Source organism: Acomys russatus, chromosome 28 (genome assembly GCF_903995435.1).
Source record: "Acomys russatus chromosome 28, mAcoRus1.1, whole genome shotgun sequence".
NCBI lineage: Eukaryota > Metazoa > Chordata > Mammalia > Rodentia > Muridae > Acomys > Acomys russatus.
Window position 1 is genome coordinate 20024793 of NC_067164.1, and position 7270 is coordinate 20032062.

Sequence of the window (7270 nt, forward strand, 5' to 3'; positions counted from 1 at the left end):
TCTCTGAGATGGAGGCCAGCCTGGTCTACACAGTGAGTTCTAGGACATCCAGGGCTACACAGTGAAACCCTGTAGTACGTTGGTGAGGAAAATGTTTACTTAGCTTACATATCCTGGATCATGGTACATTGAGGGAAGCTAAGGAAGAAACTCAAACGGCCAGGAGCCTGGAGGCAGGGGCTGATGCAGAGGCCACAGAGGGGTGCTGCTTTCCATGGATTGCTCAGTCTCCTTTCTTATAGGACCCAGGACCACCAGCCCAGGGATGGCATTACCAACAGTAAGCTCCCACATCAATCATCAATCAAGAGAATGCACTGCAGGCCGATCTCCTGGGATCGTTTTCTCAACTGGTGCTCTCTCTTTCAAAGGACTCAAGCTTGGGCCATAGCCAGCAGAGCAGCCTAGCTTTTTTTTGTACCACCTTAAAATAGCTCAGAAGCAATGGAGCCTGCTGGCCATGAACCACAGCTTCTCAGACTGAGCCAAACTGAGTCTTCCCCCACTTAAGTTGTTTATATGAGTGATGGAAAGCTATGCAGACTAATATCCAGAATATATAGGTTGTCAAAAACCCTCAATAGCAACAGACTGAGTAACCACTTTTAAAAGGAACAATACACTTAAATAGATGAACTTGAAAATAAAAATAAAATAAAATAAAATAAATGTGGCCAACGGGTATGTGACAAAAATCTTTATCAAGGAAATATGAATCCAAACTTCCAGCACATGCTTCTGTGACCCATTTCCTCAAGCTCACATGGAGGTACCACTGCACCTCTGCAAGGATGGCTGTGATGAAGGAGATTAAAGAAAGCAAATGCTGGAAAGGGTCTGAAGAGAAGAGAGGCCCATGCACACGCTAAGTGGGAATATACATTGGCCACTGTGGGGAACTATATGGAGCTTTCTCAAAAAATTTAAAGTAAAGCTATCATGTGACCCAGCAACCCAGAGAGGGAGGAAATATCTAAGGGAAATGAAGTCATTAGGCTTCACTGGGCAGAAGAGATGCATGCTCATGTTTAGTGCAGTGCTAGTGGCAACTGCAGAAGCCAGAAACAACCTAAGTGTTTACCAACTGGTGACAAAGAGCAAGCAGTACTTATGCAACTCTAGTCTGCCATAAAACAGATGAAAATTTCAAGAGAAATAAGCCAGAAAGACAATTGCCATGTCATCTACAGTCTTGTGTGATTCACCAAAATCTTCTATCCACTCATCATAGCTGATAGTAGAATGAGAACAGAGTCTGTCTGGGGAGACACCAGGCCTGAGGAACGGTTGGTTAATGGGTAGAATTGCAGATGGATAGGAGGACAGAGCTTTGTTATAGACTGGTGGGATGGTTTGGTGGATAAAGGCATGTGCCACCAAGCCTGACGTCTGAGTTACCATTCCCAGACAGAACCCACGTGGTCGGAAGAGGGAGTCATGGGTAGTCCTCTGACACCCACACAGATGCATAGTAAGTTAAAATATAATAAAAGGCAAAGTTTTGTAATGCTTTTAAACAGTAGGATATTACAGATCACAGCAATGGTCTCTTTACATTAAAGAGCGAGAAGATAGGACTTTGATTTTGCCGTAAAGAAGTTATTAATGTCTCAGGAGATGGGCCTGTTTAACATGATTTAAACATTATGCAGTATAGACATGTATTAAAACATCACCGTGCACCTCATCAGTATATGTAGTAGAAGTTTAGTAGAACCAGTGTATCTCGGTAGATATCAGAAGAGTTGTTCTCTAGAACTACACTGGACCTTGAAGAAATCATATATAAAACAGTGAATGTTTTCTGTTATCTATAGAGTTGTTTTTCTGAAGTTTTACAACCTTTGTATCACTTTGGTTATGAAATGGTCCTGGCATCCCTGGAATGTTTCGTGTTATTGAGTACTGCAAAACAGTATACAATAAGGACTAACGTTGTCGGGGTGTGATGTTTTCCTTCAAGAAACAGATTGGGGGGGGGGCTTTCGTATGAGGAACACATTTTATCAAAACAAAACAAAACAAAACAAAAACCCCAACTTTTTCATAACAATCAATAAATGTGCTTTTGGGCAGCTATTTGACATTTAGTTAAAGTTATTTTTATAAAACTGTGTTAGTCTCTCTTACACGGATACTACACATAATTGAGACTCTTTTATATTTGTTTAATAATAAGCTTCATGACACAATAACTGAGCAGTTATTACTGTATTCTTAAGTCTGTAAAATAATCTGGTTTCTTCCCAGAGAAACTTACACTTTGTATCTTTCCTGCTCCAGTTCCTCCCCTGATGTCACCTGGACCTCTTCTGTGTCTCAATCCCCTACTTCCTCCTCCAACCCCTCCTTCCCTGGCTGGCAGGAAGTCCAGCCCTATTCTCTCCCCTGCTCAACAACTGGTTGTACATTTCTTTATTGGCCTATCAGGAAACAATTGGAGAGCAGTTTTATATATGAGAATAAGATAATGATAGATACAAGGTATCAGATATTATGTTATATGAGGTTTATTAAATGAGCCTGGGGAGAGAAGGAAAGGGGGAGGAGTACCTGAGAGAGAGAGAGAGAGAGAGAGAGAGAGAGAGAGAGAGAGAGAGAGAGAGAGAGAGAGAAACAGAGACAGAGACAGAGACAGGAAGAAAAAGAAGAAGAAAAAGAAGAAGAAGAAGAAGGGAGTAGAGAGAGGAAGACGATGAAGAAGAGAGGGACCACATGGGGGTCTGTTCTTTTATATGGCCTTGGGCAGGGCCATGCCCCTGTGGCAGGTAAGCAATGACATCATAGGTAGGCAGACTGAAGCAGAATCCTAACATTCCTACCTTTTCCTATCATTAAAAAATGAGGAACGTTGGATTGTTTTTATATAATGTAAGTTAAAGTATATAAATGTAGGTAAGGGAGAAAAGAGATAGGAAAAAAAAAAAAAAAAAAAAAGCAATAGCAACAAATGTCCAAATTATATGGTGAAGAGGAAGGAAAAGTTCTGCCCTGAAAGTTTAAGGTGGAGGGCAGGCTATGTCAGCCATGTCCTGCAGCAGACAGGGATCGTGGAGTGCTGGGAGATCCTGAAGCTGTTTGTCCTGGGCCTGGAGCACGCCATTTCAATCTTTGACAAATGGATAACAGCTGAAGTAATCATCTTAACTACTTCCTGCTGACAGTAGGGCAGTGATAGGGGGTTTAAAAGGCTGCAATTTTGGCCAGGTTCCGGGAAAACAGGCTGTTGCATTTGCTGTCTAGGGTCTGAGAATATCTGCAGCTGGGAAGGGCACTGCAGGTCCAGCTAGCAGGAACAATGTAAGTCCAGCTGGCATGATCGGTTAGATGGGAGCACTTGTGGGTAGCTGCTTTGACAATGTCCCAGATGTAGGAAGTCTGGCAGGATACTGGAACATACATGTGGACAGAAGACAAAGTTAGTAGGTCAGGGAGAAATTTCACTTTAGGTGTACATTTGAAACTCTTGGGAGAGCAAACAAAAAGGTTTGAACATGGGGGACTTCCTTCCATTTTACCTGATTGTTGGCAATAATTAAAACGGTTTAGTTTTGGAGCTGCCCAAGTTTGCTTACGGAGGCGTGTAAGCTTAGAAGCCCTTAATGTGGGCATAGGGATTTGAAATTCTCCGAAGGCGTCCCAGAGGAGCCTGGAGAAATGACAAATGGACTGTTATTCATAGGCGGCAGCGGCAGCGGCAGCGGCAGCGGCAGTGGCAGCGGTAGCAGGAGCAGCGGTTTTACCCAGTCAAAAAAAAGTCCTAGTTGTAGGTTAGCAAGAAGAAACAGCCAGCCACGCAGACCGGAGTTGTCAGCTGGTGTTGGGTGCAGAAAGGTGGGTAGTTAGGGAGAGCGGAGTCCTAAGCAGAATCCTAACAAGCAGTGTTTATACAGCATTGAGACAGGAGATTCTCAAAATGAGGGTTGCAACCTTGTTTAGAGACTATGGACGGGGGGCAAGGCGGAGCGGGGTACATACATCAGTATTTGAGTTACGCAACAACCTTATGCCAACAGCTGGATCTCCTTGCTTCCAGAAAGGCCGTAATTCATCGTTGAGTGACCCTCTCTTTCTTTGGTCATCCTGCATGATGATTGACTAATAAAGAACGTTAGAGGAGTCCACACAAGCCCTGGAATCATCCTGCAGATACTTTTGAAAACTTTTAAGTAATGAACAACATAGATACCATCTTGGGTTTATGCAGTTTAGAATCCAGGGATTAATGTATTACACACACATGTTTACTCATAAACTGACAAGAACTAGACAGCATTCAAGTGGGACACGGATTTTGGTTGCGAGAAGTAATGTTGGTACAGTGACCTCATCGGCAAGCTGATGACAGGCACACCTAGAGCACTGTAGTGGTGCAAGGTGGTGATTAACACCCAGGAACATTCCAGGCATCCCTGAAAGCCTGGTACACACGTTCTACGAGAGACACCTGTCATTTTCTTCCACCCAGTATCCTTGTCCCCAGCAATTGCCCTCTCACCTCTGAGGAACTTGCCTCTAGTAATTTAGACAGATGCTTGAGAGAGACCTGACCGCAGAACTGGGGTGGTTCAGGGATTAAGCATTTGACGGCCCACTGTACAAATGGGGGCACATTCTTTCTACAGCGTCAGAAGACACAGACTCTGTGTGCTGTGGGTATGGATGTAAGAGTGTGTGACACATAGCTGCGTATGGTTATCTATGTTAGCAAATCTCCTCCTACCAAGATGGAATCTAATAGAAGACATGCCAGGGTCAGCTATGACCGAAGAAAGCTAAGATTAATTTATTTGGTGCTACTCTCCACTCTTTCTGGCCTCTGTCACAACCTCCTTTTTTTAAAGGCCTTAAAGAATAAGGTTTTGTCTCAAATGAAATAATCTTACAGCACTGCCAAAGGCCTTGTCCTCTACTGAACACAAAAACACACACACACACAAATAAGCCAAAAAAAACCTGGCTAAGAGTAGTCTAGGGGTAGAGGCCAAACGAAACAATAACTTGTTCTCAACTTGTAGCAGCCAGGGAAAGCTACCCATGCTAGTCAGGTTGGCCAGCTTTACTAGCAGGAACCCACAGTTAAGCTCACAGCAGGGATTAAAAGGCTGGGCTGAGCTCCACTGTCTTGGCTAACGGACAAGAAAGGGAACTTGTGACCGAAAAGGGACACTCCAAAAAGAATTTCAATGAAGTACAACTTGAGCAAAAACAATAAGTTACCCAGATTTCTTGGATCCTGGACAGAGGACTTTGGCATGTGGAGCGAATGTCATCAGCGAAGAACACAGCCTCCCTTGGTAGCTATGGAGCCCACTGGCCACGTGGTCCACTTGGGCTGGCTTCCTACTAAACTCTATTTGGTGACTGCCAACCCACTCTCTTCTCTTCGCTGTTTTTAACTCCCCATCTTAACATCATGGTGAATTTTCTTTACTAAGATACCATCAGAGTTTGGCTTTGGGAGCGTTTTTCCCTTTGGGAATGCAGAAGCAACACTGATGGCAGGAATGTAAAATAACTCAACCCTTCAGAGAATTGTTTGGCAGCCTCTCGCAGCAATAAATATACCCTCTGACCCAGCAGCTCTCACCCTAGCTATTTACTCAAGAACAACTGAAATGCATGTTCACACAGACGTTCGCTTAAGAATGTTCACAGCATCTTTATTCAGAATAACTCCAAACTGGAAACAGCCTAAACAAATATCCATGGGAGAATAAATCAACAAATTGTCATTGTCATTGCTACCTGTGAATTAAAAAAACAAATTACCTCTAAATGCAATAATATCAATAAGTCTCCATTATGCCAAGTTTTGAGAAAAAAAAAAAAAACCTAGACATGTGATACAAAAACCATACAGTGCAATTCTGGGCTGTTGAAAATGGTCTCTATCAGTTTTGGTTGGTGGTTTATGAATGCATAAAGTTATCAAAATCTATATAACTGAACACTATGCCCTTTTATGATTATAATTATACTCAACTAAAAGAAGAAATATTCCCTTGTGAAATATGATTGACATGACCTTTGCATAATCTCACATTTTAAGTATTGAAAATATATTTTCTGCCACGCCTTGGAATGTCTTATGAGTTAAGGCCCAGAAGAATTCAACATGAACGGATGCAAATTAGAAAAAAAAAAAAAAAAAAAAGAGCCATACTGAGGAGACACACGCTAAATTCTGGGGCCCTGGGATATGCTACAAAGTCTGTTTCTGCCCACAACAGGTATGTATGATACTGTGGCCCAGAAAGGGGTAAGCAGCCAATTCCAGCTGGTCTGGTTCTGGATCCTGTAGGGTAGGAAGATAAACACCTGTGTAGTCATCCTGAAACTGGCCTCGGCGGGACCACTTTAGGCCCACTTCTTTCCTTGTTTCTCACTGTACTCTCACTTGAATCATACAACTCAGTTCTTTATTTCCCACATCAAGGGTTACTTATCATGCCGGCAACATAGTGGAAAAGTTAGCAAAGATGAAAACCACCAAGGTCTGCATAATCAATAAGAAAGTGGCCCAGATTCTTGCTCTGTTACATCTTTATATATATAATTTTTATTAATGTATTCATATTACATCTCAGTGGTTATCCCATCTCTTGTATCCTCCCATTCCTCCGTCCCTCCCATTTTCCCCTTACTCCCCTTCCCTATGACTGTGACTGAGGGGGACCTCCTCCCCCTGTATATGCTCATAGGGTATCAAGTCTCTTCTTGGTAGCCTGCTATCCTTCCTCTTATCTAACATTTGAGGAATGTTCTTCATTTACTTTAGACTTGAACACCCTTTATTCTGGGCAGCCTGTCTTCCAAAGAGGGAAGGCTGTAAGAAGAGTGTGCTACACTTGCCAAACTTGCCAATCCATTTTGGCATCTTGGGGCAGAGTGAGCTGTGGGGAGAAAAGACGGGCTGTTGTGCTAACAGAAGGGAAGCATGGGGCTGGGGGAATGGCTCAGTCGGCCAAGGGCCGGCCTTGCCCAGCTTGAACTTGTACTCGTCTTGTTGCTGTGTGTTCACACGTACACCTGCCCTGGTGCATCTGAGAACCACTGTTTTCTTGAAGTCACCCACCACCTCTGGCTCTCACGAATTCATCCCTGACCCTTGAGGGGAGGGGTGTGACGCAGATGTCCTTTTATGCTCTGAATGTTGACCAGTCGGGAGTCCGTGTTAATCCCCACTTCCTGCAATGCAAAGCCTTGCTGGGGAGAGTTATGCAGTTTTCACTCAAACTATATATGTAACGTCTACACGCAGACGTTC